Source organism: Aphelocoma coerulescens, chromosome 1A (genome assembly GCF_041296385.1).
Source record: "Aphelocoma coerulescens isolate FSJ_1873_10779 chromosome 1A, UR_Acoe_1.0, whole genome shotgun sequence".
NCBI lineage: Eukaryota > Metazoa > Chordata > Aves > Passeriformes > Corvidae > Aphelocoma > Aphelocoma coerulescens.
In genome coordinates this window covers 3,613,831-3,629,810 of record NC_091014.1, presented here as the reverse complement: position 1 = coordinate 3,629,810, position 15,980 = coordinate 3,613,831, and the positions used below count along the sequence as shown (strand labels likewise).

At 47.3% G+C, this 15,980-nt stretch overlaps 1 non-coding gene across 1 annotated transcript; it reads right to left on the bottom strand.

Moving 5' to 3' along the window:
• Positions 1–15,516: 15,516 nt before the first annotated feature.
• LOC138104816 (U5 spliceosomal RNA) lies at positions 15,517–15,630 on the bottom strand. Its single transcript, XR_011148301.1, has one exon. It is a non-coding gene; the product is annotated as a U5 spliceosomal RNA (small nuclear RNA).
• Between the last annotated feature and the right edge of the window lie 350 nt (positions 15,631–15,980).

Sequence of the window (15,980 nt, the reverse complement as noted above, 5' to 3'; positions counted from 1 at the left end):
ATGAAAGGGAAATTCCAGGAAAATAAAAAAAAAAAAAAAAAAAAAACAACTCATGCTTGGACAATTTCAAGAAGAATGTTTCAGGTGTTTAAAAGTAGGATTTTAATTCAAAGAAATGACCCAATTTTCGAAGAGGACAAGGACCAAAACTGAAAACATGAATATGGAGGAAAATTATTTTTCCATGTTGACTGAAATGTTTTGCTTTTAAAACCCAAAATGCAAACAAAACTGCTTGGTTTCAGGTCAGCGGGTGACAAACATGAGTGCTTCAGATTTTGTAGGTTTATTTCCCTTTTTAATAATTATTCTGGGTCGAAAGCAACCGACTTCCCTTCTCACTTGTGGGCTCTTTTTCAGCTTGGATGTAAAGCAAATACATTTCAGGCCATTTCCAAAGTCAACAGCATAGGAGCTTTCCTCAGTTGTCTTAAGTTTTTCTTATTTCCAGCACTGGGGGCACCCCACATTCCACCACACTGATGGCAGGGAATCCTTCCCAGCCCTTCTGGGATGAGTCTTGGATCACTCCACTGATACCACACCTCCAAGGATGGGATATTGCAATATGAGCATGGTCTGGCTGCCTCATATCGTTGAGGGGATGGTCCCAGGAGTGTCACTGGATCCTTGGAAAGGTGTTCTGTTGCCTTCTGGATTTGGAGGAAAACCTACAGAGGACAACAAATGGGTCTGTCTGGAAGGTGGGCACCGAGTGGAGCTTGATGTGGGAGAACTTAAGCTGAATTTGGGTTCATTTTGGTTGAGGTTGTAGCTGGGTCTCACCCCCCAATAAAAACCCCGTTGTTTTTCATGTCTCCTCCTGACCTACTCAGCTCTGAGCCCAGGGATGTGACCTCTCCATGCATTGGCACAAGTGAAAAGTCACATCCTCCTGGAAAAGGGCAGGGGTTGGATTTTGCTCATCCTTGGGCATCCCTTCCAAGTCAGGATATTTTGGGATTCTGTGATAGAGCACTTCCTCTTATCATCATCATCATCATCATCATCATCATCATCATCATCCCAGCATTCTGGTTTTGAGCTTTTGAGCCTCTCAACTTGTACCTGTGAGTTTGAATAAGCAAAGAGGAATTTCTCTTGGAAGCTGAGAACCAACACAAAACACTTCCCCCTCCATCTGCAGTGAACCCACATTCCCTCCCCAGTCTCTCTGCTGATGTAAACTGGCCATTCTTAGCAAAGATGTCATTTGCTGGTGCTCGAAGGATTAAAAGCTTACAGAGCGGCCTGAATAGGGGAATTTGAAAGGAGAACTTTTTTGTTAATGAGAATGTTTTTTGTAATTATGATGCTCTTGGTTATGTGACATTTTTAATCACAATAGTATTGTTTAAAGGACTTAGGGAGCAGTCAGCAAAACCAGTTCAGCAGAGCAGGAATATCTGTCAAATTCCTTGCTTAGAGAAATGTCCACCACAAATCCTTTCTGACTCCGTGGAGTTTCAAACTCCTGGCAAGGAAAATGATGTCAGGGAGTTCACTCCAAACACTATCCTTTTCCACAGCCCCATTTGTCTCCCTGGTGACTTTTCCCTGGCAAATGTTGGTTGTGCACCTTCTTTCACTGGAATCCCCTGATTTACAGTGGATCCTCCAGCTCAGACACCCCGTGCAAGGCAAGTGACCCAAATCGGACGGTAAAAAGTGAAAAAAAAAAAAAAAAAAGCCTTGTGAAACCCTCCCCTTCTCTATCCTGGTGTCTCCTCACACATCAAAAATAATCTAAGCATTGTTCTTCCTTTCTCTTGTGCAGTGACAGTGGTGCTTCTCTGAATTAAGGTCCTTTAGGACTGCTGAGAATTTGCCTCTTGCCTATTGAATTCTTCTGACTTCTCATTTCTGAGCTCCTCTTATTATTTGCTGAAAATTTCTGGCGAGCTGGAACTGGCTTCGACAGCATCTGTCAACAGTTCTTGTTTAATTACAGAGAAGGGGGAGAAGGGAGGTCCTGGGAGACTTTGGGGGACACAGGCTCACCAAAATCTGTATGACAGGAAAAAATAAAGAGAAACAGGAAAAAAATAAAGAGAAACAGGAAAAAAACAAAGAGAAAAAGGGGAAACTTGGCACATAGTTGGGCAACAGTTATCCTGGCAGAGAGGGTGCCTAAGCATTGCTGAAGAGCTGTGGAACTGTCAGCACGCATTTCTGGGATCCAGGGGGATAGGAAACAATTCCTTGCAGCCTGGGAGTGGAGAGAAAGGGGTATTTGCAGAGCTGATCCTTAAAAAGCTGAGATTTCCCATCCATTGTGTTGGATAAAGACACTGCCATTATCTTCAGGTAGGATAAAGTCACTGCCATTGTCCCTCCTGAACCTGAGAGGAAATCAAGAGGGAATCTGAGTGTCTTTCACTGGATCTGGGATCTGGGATATTGGGGTATCTCCAAGTAGACTTCACACTCCTACCTTCTCACCCTGCCACTACCCAGGACCTCGCCTACTGATTTTTAAGCAGTTCCTTCCCCTCAGCAGGACCCACACTCTGTGCCTGTCATCTCCTCCAGCCTTGCTCCATCCCCAAATGCTCTCCCAGCAAGACTCACCATTCCTGGGGTGTCTCCTGGGGTGCTCACCGTGATCTAGATCTCTCCAGAGTCCTGGAGGCGGCCTGGGAGCTCCTCCATGGGCACAGTTTAGTTGTTCCCACAGCCTTTCCATCCCTGCTGGCTTCCCTGATCCCTCAGCATCTCCCTTGGAGGGAGTGAGAATATCTCACTTGGCTTTCCCACATCCCTGCAAGGGGGAAGGATAGCAGGACCAAGGTAAAGCTGGAGGAAGAACCCTTCCCAGGGAAATCCTGGCAGCTCAGAGAGCCACAGACCCAAAGCAGAGAATTCCCAGGGCACCCCCTGCCTCCTTTCCTTCAGACCCTCCAGGAACACACATCCCAGGCACAAAAGTGATTTTTCTCCATGGTGTGGTCTGTCCCCAGCCCTCTCTGCTGTCCCCTGACCACGTGGAGCATTCCCAGCATGGAAAATTTAGAAAATGAGGCATTTCTACAAAATGTGGGAGCTTAGGCTGCCTCGTCTCTCCAGCCCAGGAGCTCTCTTGGCCTCACACCTCCCTCTGTGCTTGCACGGGCTCTGTGTTTGGCAGGGAGTGTTCCCATACAGCTAAAAATTTTTTATTATTATTATTATTATTATTATTATTATTATTATTATTATTATTACAGGCCTGAGCACATCACCCCACCAGAGCATTGACTGCAGAGCCAGCCACGCAGGCAAGAATGAAGATTAAAAGTGGGGAAGAAATCTGGCAGAGAATTACTTAATTTAGTACATTTGAAACTCAACAATTATTTCTTTTAAAATAGAATTCGCTGAAGCAACTTCTAGCTTTTAATTCTTTTCCTTTTTTTTTTTTCTTTAATCACTGCATAATAAAGTAATTAGTAATTTGTGTCACTTCTGTAGTTTTTTTATTCCTTTTCCTTGGTGTAATCACAAGGAGTGACACATTTTCACAGCACACTTTAAAAAAAAAAAAAAAGTATAATGGAGAGAGGCAAAAATCAGAGCTGGTGTTTGAACCCTATCAAAGTCAGCCATGCCTGCTGAAAATGATGATTACATCACTGAAGACAACTTCTTAATTAGAGACTTCCAGGGTGGAGGAGCAGGGCAAATACCCTGGGACAGAGTCTGGTCTTAAGTGACCCCGAGGAATCTGCAGGATTCCAAGCAATAGGACAAGAGGCAGGAGCTGATGCACAGGAAGTTCCACCTGAATAGGAGGCTCAGAAGGATCCCGTGAATGTCTCAGAGGGATTTTGTAGAAGTTCAGGAAAACCCTCTGTCTCTGGTGGTCCAGAGGAATTGTGGCTGTCCTATCCCTGGAAGTGTTCCTGCAGTGGCTGGAGCAAAGGGGAGACCTCTGGATTTATCCCTTGCCCCAAAAATCGATGTGAGAGAGACTCCAGAGCACTTAGGAGCGAAAATAATTCTGGGACCCCTCTCTCTGAGCCTGATTTGACCGAGGCTGGACTGACACTGCCATAGTGAGCCAGAAAACAATTACTGAATTAATTTGGCTCCCTCCCTGCAGAAAAGCCCCATCACACACACATTTAGCTGTGGTCTCCACAGGTTTTGACAGCTTTTGTCCAGTTTAGACCTCCCTGAGCCCTCTTAGCTCTGCCAAGGAGGTAAAAACACACAAGTGGGCTGAGAACCCCTGCCTAAAGGAGGGACCCATGCTCCCAACCAGTTATTCCCAGTTTCTCCCCATAATGGTCAATGTCCTCCCTTCCCTCTTGCCCTGGCATGATTTCATTAGATAGGGCAACGATGCCAACAAGCAGACAAACCCTGAGAGACAGGTTTTGCTCTCCAGCAACCCAAATTTTCTAAAAATATCAGAGTCAGGAGATCACGGAGGAGCAGCACGCTGCTGCATACATATTAATGCTGCCTTTAATCCCCCTCCATGAATTTTGGGAGCTAAGTGGGAACTTGGATATCCTCAGGCTGAAGAGTTGCTCACTTCTGTCCCTGCCTGCTGACACTCTGTGTTCCTGCTATTGCCTCCAGTTTCTCCCTGCTGCCAGACATCTTCAGGTCACCTTCTTGTCCCCTCCCTGGCCTGATTTCCTCCCTAACACCACAGAGGAACCATCACATTTCCCTTTGATCAGAATCCCACAAGTCAGAGACATCATTTACAAACACAAGTTAAGATCCATCCACTTTTTTAGGGGGAAAAAAAAAAGGGAAAATAAGTCCATTTTGAAGCCTCTTTTCCCCAACTTTCTGCTGTTCTGGTGTCTCCAGAGGCTGGTTCTGAAGTCCTTGGGTTCAATAAAATCTCTTCCTCAGTGTTTGTGCCATATCTAGTTCAGATCCACGCAAATCAGTTAAAAACAAACAAACAAAGCCCAGTTCTTTGGGTTGTTGGTGAAGCTGCTGCCTGAGGTGGCTGCACATATCCATGGCCAAGCCCCAAATCGTGCCTGGGAATTGCATCAGAGCATGAAAACTAAAACTAAAACTAAAACTAAAACTAAAACTAAAACTAAAACTAAAACTATTTCAGGAGCTTCCTAACACCAAAACACTGCAAGGACTTGTGTTCCTGTCCCCAGGAACATTCCTGCACTGGCGATTTCCATGTAAAAGGGAAGGTAACATATCACAGTCATGCTGTGTTTGGTGGATAGAGATTCAAGCCTGGATCTATTCCCAGTTTTCCTGGCTGGGATTAATTGAGTTTATTTCCTGTCAGAGCTCAGCATGTGCAGCTCTAGTTCATGGCCAAGCAAGAGATGGGTACTCTGGATTCTGATTAATCTGGCCTGTCCTGAGAGCAGCTCTCCCTCACAGAGGTGATTTTTCAGGAATATACAGGGTGCACAGAGTAGAAGTAGCTGCAGGCACCAGGCTTTAATGAAATGTGTGAATCTTCCTTTTCCTTGGTTTCCCTGGACAAGTCACTGTCTCTGTTTCCCAGCAGAGAAGTGAAGCATTTTTCTTTTTCCACCTCCTCAGAACAGAGAAGGATGTGGCACAGAGGCAGGCTGGATGTCTGACCCTCTGATCCTGCAAACCAAATATGAAATCAAATTTATTTTCATCCCCAGTGGCCTTCATACACAGACACAGGGACCTGACCATGCTCCAAAGCAGGAAAACTGATGGACTCATCTCTCCAGGCACTTTGCACCCTGCAGATGCCGTGGGTGGACTGGTGGGTGGCTGCATTCTCCAAAAAGACCTTGATCTCCCTTTCCCTGGTGGATCTGCCTGGTGGGTTCAGGAGAGCTGTGACCTCTCTTTGTCACCACCCTCCTCCTGACCACACTGGGGACACACAGCTTGGGCAGAGGTGACAACATGTCCTTGACCCATGTTGTGGAGAGCAAAAGAATTTTCTGACCATCCTTTCTGCCAGAGTTGAGCACTTCAGCGGCTGCTTTTTGGGTTGGGGTGGGTGCTGCCATTCCTGTTTAAATCCCTTAATAATCCAACATATGAATGCTTATTCTGAGTGTCAAGGATTATTGCAGCCTTGTGGGAAAAGGTGTCAAAGGGGGAGAGGGATGGAGGTGGACTGGGGAGGGATATATTGGAATGAGGAACTACAGGAAGATAGTTCTATCATTTTTCTTTTTCCATCAAAATTGCTGGAGGCTTTGTCCCAAGCCATGAGCTGCCATCACCAGAATGTGATGAAGAAGAGCTTGGGTGGGTCTGCACAGAGGCAGGTGAAACTGTAGGCTGCGATTTTGAGTTTCTTCTGAGGATAAACACCACTAGCTCCAGCTGGAAGGAAATCCCACAGCCAAACCCTTTTTGCGTTGTCCCCGCAGTGTTCACTGAATACATTTGTTTCTGTGTGAGCTGTCTCAGAGTCCTCTGCACTGCAATGCCCTGGATTTCTTTCTCTCTGAGTTAAATCAGCACTTCAACAACTCCTCCATCCCCTGGAAGGAGCTGTGTGAGAGGCAAAGGTACAAATCATCCATCCCCGCCCCTGGGCAATACTTTAATGACTGGAGGTGTCACTAATGACTGGATGTGGCACTCAGTGCTGTGGTTCAGTTGGTGTTGTTTGGTCAAAAGTTGGACTCGATGACATTGGAGGTCTTTTCCAGCCTTAATTATTCCACGATTCTGTACAAATCCAAGCCAGTTCTGAAATCCAGATGTGTGCAGCACTGGGCTGATAAAGGCAAAGGCTCCCCAGGCCGGGCAGGGTCAGGGCTGTCCATGCCACATCCAAATTGAGCATCAGAAATCCTGATGGAGCTCCTGCCCCAGCCTCAGGTGGGAACTGGGAGCCAGCAGCAACGAGGACTGAACAGGAGATGCAGACTGACAGCTCGAGTGAAAGCATCCAACATCTGGGATCCCTTCCCTAAAACCTCTGTGCGAATTTCAGACCTCAAAGGCAGACCAGACATGGGTAATTCATTTTGGGAAGCTGCCAGGGGGGATGGGGGACACTTTGTGCAGCTAATGAAGGAATCTGATGAATGTTTCCGTGCTGTGTGAACTTTGTGGCAGGAATCTGAACCATTTCAAACGGAATATTTACTTTCTTCCTACCAGCTCCAGCACAGACAGTTGCCATGGGAACTCAGCCCACTCACCAGCCAGTCACATGAACAGGTTTGTTTTGTTAGGAGTAGTAATATTGACATTATTTTTGGTGCGAGGGGCTGATCACTGCCACCACTTACGTTCCAACAACCCTTTACTGCGATATCCTTGATAGGATTGTGCCCAGTGCTGTCCGGGTAAAGAACGGCTGGCAAAGGTGCCAGAGTGGCTCAGAGGAACCTTCCCTTCGTTAGGAGATGATCTATTTGCCTGTTGCTGTTGGGTCCTGAGTCTCTGTGCTAAGAGTGAGCCATGAATCTCAGATTGTCATCAGAGCAAATCAGAGCCAGAGATAAGGGAAAAGCGAGCGCGGTGGGGAGGTGAGAGTGGGAGTGAGCGTTGCAACAGCCACAGAGCTAATGGGGAGAGCCAGGGGACTGAGGGGGAGAAGATTAATACTGGAGGGAAGGAGCCTACCCTCAGGGCCAGTTTGTCAGGCCCTTTGTAAGTCTGGCCGTGCAATTTGCAGATCTGCTCGTTGGCCGTAAGAAATGGAGCATGGAACACAGCATATCCCCAGGAGCAGATCCCTTGGCAAGGGACAGCCACAAGGCCTTGTGAGCAGGGGAGGGCTGGAGTAAGAAGGCAAGTTGAAGCAGAGGGGGATAAACCATCTGAGCAGCAGGTGAAGGTTTGTGCCTTGCTGGACTGGGTGCTTCCTGCAGAGACAGAGAGAGAACAGGGGGTGATGTACAAGAACGGGGAGGGACAGGACAAGAGGGAATGGCTTTGAACTGGCAGAGAGTAGGTTTAGATTGGATTTTAAGAAGAAATTCTTGGCTGTGAGGGTGGTGAGGCCCTGGCACAGGTTGTCCAGAGAAACTGTGGCTGGAATTGTCCAAGGCCAGGTTGGACAGAAGCAACCTGGGATAGTGGAAGGTGTCCCTGCCCATGGCAAGGGGTTGGAACAAGATGAACTTTAAGGTTCCTTCCAACTCAAACTACTCCATGATTCTATGATTCCATGATCTCAGCACTCTCCATCTCTAACTGTGCTGATTTGCTGTCAGGGAGGTCACTTCTGTGCATAAAAATACGGGCAGGGTCGACACTTCCAGGAAAATTAGAGAAAGAGTAGCATTCAGGATGAATTTATCTTAAATGGAAGTGCAAACTTTTCCACTTTAGCAAGTGGTCTCTCTTCAAAATATCCAGAGATCTTGAATAACACAGCAGGGAAAATGGCTCAGGGATGAGAATTCTGAAATTTATGAGTCGTTTGCATTTTGCAGTCATCAGGATCTGATGTGGCAGACTCATAATCCATCCTGCGCCTCCCAGGTGGCTTTGGAATACTTTCCATTCTCACAGAGGAAAAGCTTCTCCACTGTGAGAATCATCTCTATGTGTGAATGTGGGTGGTATCAGCATAAATGGGATGAGATGGAGGGAGAGCAGCACAGGTGTGAGTTGGCACAGGTGCCTTCCCCCTCTCTTCTGCCACTTAGAAAATGGGAGAATTATAATTTTACTCCAAAGACCCAAAGCTTTGGTAACAGCACAGCAGAGAAAAGCTGTCCTTAATCCTTGCCAGTGCTTCCTGAGCTTGGGCACAACAGCAGCATGTGTTGGGACATGGGATGTGTTTTCAGGCTTCATCAAACCAGTGATGAGCCTCTTACCCAGCAACAAGTGTTCCTGTTGTTTGCAAACCCTTCCTGGTACCATCAGCAACATCGCCATGAAAATAACACCACTCACAAAATGTGTCTTCCTGCTTTGCCAAAGTTTTCCCAAGGAGAAACCCAAAATCTCTTAAAAGGTTTGTCAGGGCATTGAGCCCTGAAAACACCACAGGCAGATCCCAAACGTGCTCTGCTTTTGTAGGGAGATAGGATAGCCTGTGGTAGTGAAGTGTTGGTTCAAAAATTCTGGTACCCTCAGGTTTATGGGATACATGGGATGGTGATTTACCTCCTTTGGATATTCCCCTGCATTTGTCAGCCATCACAGCATCCTGTTTGCTATTCCCGTGCTTGGGAGAGTTCCCGGTGTTGTCAGCTTTCCCAGCTGGGATGGAAGCAGTGCTGTGCACATTCTGCCATCCTGAACGACGTGGGACACTCCAGAAGAGCCTCCCTTCCAGAAAGACCAGCTGGACCTCTGCACTCTCCAGGGGAACCAGCTGTGAATCCAGGGCTAGCAGCTGCACTAAGAGACTGTGAAAGAGTTTTTGCCAGTAGATGTTTACAGGGAGAGGAGAGGGGATGAAAGACTTGACCATCAGCAGCTCAAATCCTGCTCTGGATCATGAATCCTGCAATGAGATCATTCAGTTACTCATTGTATTAAACTCATATTAGAGCTTCTCAGGGCTTTGCCATAGTTACTGATCAATAGCAGCACTAACAAACATCTCCTCTGTCTGACTATGGAATAGACTGACTTTGTTTCCCTTTTTTTTTTTTTCTGTAACAAGAGAGCTTTTATACATAATTATACCCACCATTCAATTTGTGTCAAGCAATATTCCCAGGTATAAATATCCCTGTAATTGTTCCTGCAAAATATAAAAAGAAACCTCAGCAGGGTCAGTGTGGTGGGGAGCTGTAAAATTCAAAATGCTTTGGTTTCCTGGAGGAGCCACTTGCCAAGTTTGATGCTGTTGTATTGCTGCTCTCTTTCTAACAGGCTGTTTTTGATGCAGATGATTCCTTTTGTAGGAATTTATCTGTAGGGAAATGCAGAGATCTGGATGACCAGAGACCTTTTGCAGTGCATTATTGAGCAGCAATGTTTTTAACCAGATTCCCAAAGCCAAAGGTCGTGTGATCAGGCTGAGTGGAAGGATGGAGCTCACCTCAGCAGGAGTTTACAGGTGGACATCACCATGTGAACTTGTCATCCAACCCTTTCCTCCCAAGGGGAAAAGCTGTTTCAAGGGAATCCGTAATCTGAGTTATTCCAGACAAGATCATGCCTGAAGCCCCTGATTCCCTTTTTTCCCGTAAAATAACCTAGACTGGATCATGAGGAAAGGTCTACTCTGCAGGCACAGAACAGCAGGTGGAGTAGCTATTCCAAGAGCTGAGGGGATCATTAATAAGTATCTCACTTACTAATAACTATGTCACTTACTAATAACTATCTCACTAATAACTATCTCACTTGATCACAGTTTCATCCAATTTGACCTTGATCATCTCTGCTGCAAATCACAGCATTTCATTAGGTGTTGGCTGCAGTCACACCGGATAAACTTCAGCGTGGTGGGATCACGTTCTTGGATAGAAGTTATCCGAAAGTGCTTTTAGAAGGCAATTTTTAATTTTTTTTTAAAAAAAAAAAAAAGAAGAAGAAAAAAAAAGAGGATTGTTTAAGAATGACTGCTGCCTGCATGGCTCTTCCAAGCATTCCTGTGGCCAAGTGACATGGATAATTATTGGCACGTGTCAACACATGGAATGATGAACAGTTGGAAGTGTTACCCATGGACATGGCCCTGAAGAAGCCGAACTCTTCAACGGGCTGAAAGACAAATAATTATCATTCAGCAAGTCTGACTGGAACCTGCCTTAGGGCAAGGGTGGAGGAGGTTATAGAAACTTATTCAATTAATCAATTGGTCCACCTTATAATTAAACCCAAAGCAGAAAAACAATTCTCTGGGTAAGTGCTGGTTAGAGGACATTTCTTTTGATGACTTTGCTCCGTGCCATTTTTAGTTGCAATGCACTTGATGAGATGAGGTGGATACGAGGTTTTCCTGTGTAATTCTAAGCTAAAGAGAGCTGGATTATCTCTCCTTAATGGTGAGAATTCCTGAGATGTGTGTGTGCAACGCTCTGTTCTCACATCCACACACTTTTCATCCTCCACGCCCTGCATGCACCATTAAAACAAAGTGCTCTGAGTGTGGAACAGTGGAGCATTAAAAAGCCATTAATCATGGCTTTGTACTCCTTGCTGCTGGATGTTAATTTTAATTTACAGTCACTTATCCAGTTCCCCTTCAGCAGAGTGGCTGGCTGTGCTCCTAAGGGCCGGGACAATGAGGGAAGGGGGAGAAAGTCACCTCAGGCAGGGACGGGGGGGGGGGGGGGGTGTGGAGGGGCTCCCTGGGGACCCCATTCTTCTGGTCCCTCCTTTCCCTGTATTTACATCGGGAATTTGATGGTCCAGATGGAGGAGCTTTCAAACTCTGTTGCAGGAGAGAATGGCATTTCCCAGCTGCTCTTAAAAAAAAAAAAAGTAAATAAGGAAGGAAGAGGAAAATTGCTGATTAATCATGTCTGGCCCACGGGGTAACAATTATCATGTTAATTGGGGAAGAGTCAATAGCGAGGAAGTCAGGACAAGATCGCCTGGTCTCCTGCCAGCCATTTTCCACCTTCTAGGAGATAACTCCTGCCAGTTTTGGGGACACAGGCATGTGCCACCTCTGTAGGGAGGGTCAGGTCTGGAGCCACCCTGTCAGAGTTGCAGGTAAGGGAATGGAGAGCTTCGGTGGGTTGTGATTTATGTTGGGCTCCACATTGTCCTTCCTGGGCTGTTGGGAAAGCTGGAGGTGACAATGCTCCTGGTGGGAACATCGCATGCAGTGCTTGGAAGGAGCTGAGGCGGTGGATGGGCCTGAGGTGATGGATGTGTCCATGAGGTGAGGAGTTAGAAGATGTTTCAGCTTGGTTGTTCTCAGTATTTGTCATCACACATATTAAGTCATGGGGAAAGGGTTTGTAATCAGAGAATCATGGAATGGGTTGGGTTGGGAGGACCTTAAAGCCCATCCAGTGCCATCCCTTGCCATGGGCAGGGACACCTCCCACTATCCCAGGGTGCTCCAAGCCCTGTCCAGCCTGGCCTTGGGCACTTCCAGGGATCCAGGGGCAGCCACAGCTGCTCTGGGCAGCCTGTTCATTGTGAGTGAAGGAGCTGTGACACTGGGCTATCACAGGAAGAAGAAACCACCACCAGGTTGTATTTCTTTAATATCAAAATCCAGTTTTGTTTATTCCTAGAGTGTCTGCAAGTTCTGTTGCCTGTCCACATTGTCCCTCATTCCCTTAGGGATGCTCATTTCAGAGGATTCATTGCTTCTAGAAGTTATAGTTTCTAATGGTGGGGTTCAGGGTCACCCCAGTTTTCCCTAAACAAGCATCCTGGTTTTCCTTACACTGCAGGATGAACTCCATGGTTACAAGCCTGCAGGAAAACATGGAGTTCTGTGAGAGCTCCTCTTCACATTGCTGGTCTGGGATCCTTAAATATGTGGGATCCCATACATTCATATATGTATAAATCTATCCAGCACAAAGGGGTGAGGTGGATAGCAGCAGTGTGAGGTGTTGGCTGAGTGTCCTCTTTTACTTCAGCTGGATTGTTTGGTCTCATTTCAAAAGTGTCAGTGACCACGAAGGACAAGACCTGTATGTTCAGGGAAGGTGAGCATGTTCTGTGGGCTTCTTTTAAGAGGAAGAAAACTTCCCTGTCATCCAGCCCTGGCTTCTGCTGGATTACACATGGGAGTAGCCAGTAACATGGATAAAATACTGAGTTCTCATAAGGCCGTGCTGGTTGGCACTAAGGAATGTCATGCCCCTCAATGGGTTATTTTCCAAGTTTGATGCCAGAGAATGAGTTTTATGACCTGGGGTGTGGCAGAAACTTGTCTGAGTGAATGTTGTCCCTGCTGGGACAGCACTGGGCTCAGTTAGAGCAGCACTGGGTGCACTGGGTGTCCCTGGAGAGCAGCCCTGGGGAATTGTCCTGTCAGCTTCTCCAGATTGCTGCCCGCAGAGAGCCACTGGATGGATGCCCAAGAGCCCAGGCACTCTGAGAGGCCAGGCACAGTCCTCTCCTGGCTGTGAGCCTCTCTGCTCGAGAAGAAAGAGCTGCAGCAAGTCTCCATCTCCTGTACCTCCTCCTGTGAGCAGCCCTTCAGATGCAGCAGATGGGTCCAGCATGGCACCAGCACAATCAGAAACAGCCTTGGCGCAGCTCCCCGCGTGACTTCAGACTGTCTCTTCCCTGGCCATGCAGCCAGGCTGCAAGAACTGCTGGAAAAACTCAACTCCGAGCTTGCAGAGCCAGGATCTCATTAGGCAGGCAGGGAGGAGCACGGAAAACAAACACCTGGCACCACCATGTCCCTTTAGCAAGAAGGACTGTGGTGTAAAAGGTGAAGATTGTGGTCTCAGAGGCAAACCCAGTATTTGCAGCACATCCTCCCTCCTGTCATAGGCTGGTACTGGCAGAAGGTCTCATTACAGCCCTCAGCTGTGGGGATGACACGATTTGGGCTCTGGGTTGGTGTCAGGGTCTCTGAGACAGGCAGGCAGGCAGGCGAGGGTGCTGCAGTGTGCATGAGCAATGAGAGGGGTCTCCTATTAGCACCGACCTTTGAGGATGTGAAAGTGAAAAGAGCAGAGAAGGAATAAAAAAAAAAAAAAAAAAGAAAAAAATCAAGTCCAAGCCAGTGGAATGTCTCTGGTTTATTCCCTGCTGCCTGCTTTCTTATTTAGTATTTATTTACTTACTTGAAGGCGAGGTGACCTTCAAAGCTGCTGCTTGTCACTGGCAGCCTCTTGGTTGCAGGTTGCATGTCAATTTTGGCTGGGGTGCTGACACTGAGCATCCCAGGCATCCTGTGGGGGAATGTGTGCCCCTTAATTTTAGAGCTGTATAAAAGCAGGGGTCTGCTTTGAGTAGCCAGGCTGGGTTTAGAAGCCTAAAGCATAAAAAGCTGTAGGGAAAATGTGAGCCTGATGATGCAAATTCCCCTCGTTTTTTGTTCCACCTCATCCCACTCATGTGAGGGATGAGTGGCTCTGACTCTCTGCCATAGAGGGACTGTTTGCAGGCCCCACAGCAGATGTGGGAATGTTCTCTCCCTCCAAACTGTGCCTTTGCAGAGAACAATCATCCGCCTCCCACAGATTCAATGCAACACGGTTTATTTTCATTTTTAACAGCCTGTAAACCCAAGCATCTTTTCCTCCAGCCTTTTCCACTCATCAGGGATGTCCATGCAGGCCTTCAAGGTGATTTTACAGCCTCCAGTACAGCAAGGTCGCCACAACCACAGCCAGAAATGCATCCAAATTGTGTCTGTGGAGGATGATCAAGACATGATGACAGGAGGGGCTTCCAGGGCAGGAGCCAAAGGAAAAGACTGGATGTCTGTGGTATTTGCAGCACTGCCAAGATGCCACCAGCAATGATTTGTTGGCAGCCAAACACTTCAAGCCAGGACCTTGCAAGCCAGGCATCTCATTCAGGGTCTGTGGTGTGCCCTGGACACTTCCCATTTGGGACACTTCCCTTTATTATTCCAAATAAATTCAGTGCTCTGCTCAGTGTCCCAATTAATGCAGCAGGACCTGACTCTGGGCTGTTCTGAACACATAAAAATATTTCCCTGTGCTCTCAGACAGATGCCACAATTCACCCAGAGATGGAGGCGTTTTCTGGGAGGGAAAATTTGTCACCCTGGGTCTCACTTGTGCAAACAGAAAGTTTTGCTCCTTTGAAAAGCCGGGGAAACGAAGGCAGGAAATGAAGGCACGCAAAAAATAAAGGCAGGAAACTCATTTCTTGAAGGAGAGGGGGGTGAATGGTATAAAGTCTTCCTTTTCTAACCTTAAAAATTAATTGTGAAAATGGTCCCAAAGAGTGGACATACTGAATTCACAATAAAGCTGCCACTTCGGTGAACACACAACCTTAACTTGGCAAATCTTACCCATAATTTTGGATGCACATCCCTCTAGGAGGAGCTCTTTCTTTCCCTGGGCACCAGGGGCTGCTAATATAAGATATTAGATATAAGAACAGATATAAGAATATATAAGATATAAGAACAGAGTCACACAATGGTTGGGGTTGGAAGGGACCTTAAAGCCCCCCAGTCCCACCCCTGCCATGGGCAGGGACACCTTCCACTGTCCCAGGCTGCTCCAAGCCCTGTCCAGCCTGGCCTTGGACACTCCCAGGGATCCAGGGGCAGCCACAGCTTCTCTGGGCACCCTGTGCCAGGGCCTCACCACCCTCACAGGGAAGAATTTCTACCCAATGTCCCACCTACATCTGCCCATTTTAGTTTAAAACCATTTCCTCATGTCCTATCAAAATCTCCCCGGGTATGAAGTCACCCACTCTTTTACATCAGCTCCCTTTAGGCCCTGCAAGGGGCTCTCAGCTCTCCCTGGAGCCTTCCCTTCTCCAGGGGAACATTCCCAGCTCTCCCAGCCTGGAACAGAGCAGAGGGGCTCCAGCCCTGGGAGCAGCTCCGGGGCTCTCTGGACTCCCTCCTACAATTCCAGTGCGGAGAACCACGGAGCAGAGCCCTAATATTTTAATAACCAATGAGTCAGTCAGACACTTTTAGCTCCTCTTCCTCATCCATCCTCCAAAACTTTCTGTCTTAGAACCGGCATAAAGGCAGCTCCACCACAGTGAAGCCACAAAAAATTCCGCGCTACCCAAAATCGTTCCTCTCCACGGAAATCTTTAGTAAAAGGCGAAAGATTTGTACGTTCTGAAGAGAAACCTGAGCGTACCTGCTAATCTCCCCCACACCCAGCCGATCCCATGGCTGTCCCTCTGACAACATGGTGACTTTTCTCCTTCCCCATTTAGACCCTGTGGTGTCCCCAGCCCGGTCCCTCGGCAGATCACAGCCAAGACACCGTTCTCACCCAAGTGTCCCCACGGAAAAAGTGGGAATTTTCACCAGGGCTGTGCCACCGGCCCGCAGTGCACCCTGGGTATGCAAATTAATCCGAATAATAATGAGGCATAGGCAATAATGTCTGCAAACGCCTTTCATCAGCTGGACAGCGACACGGGCAAGGGCTGGCTCAGCTCAGCTCCCATTCCTGACCAACACAGAATCCCAGGAGGTTTTG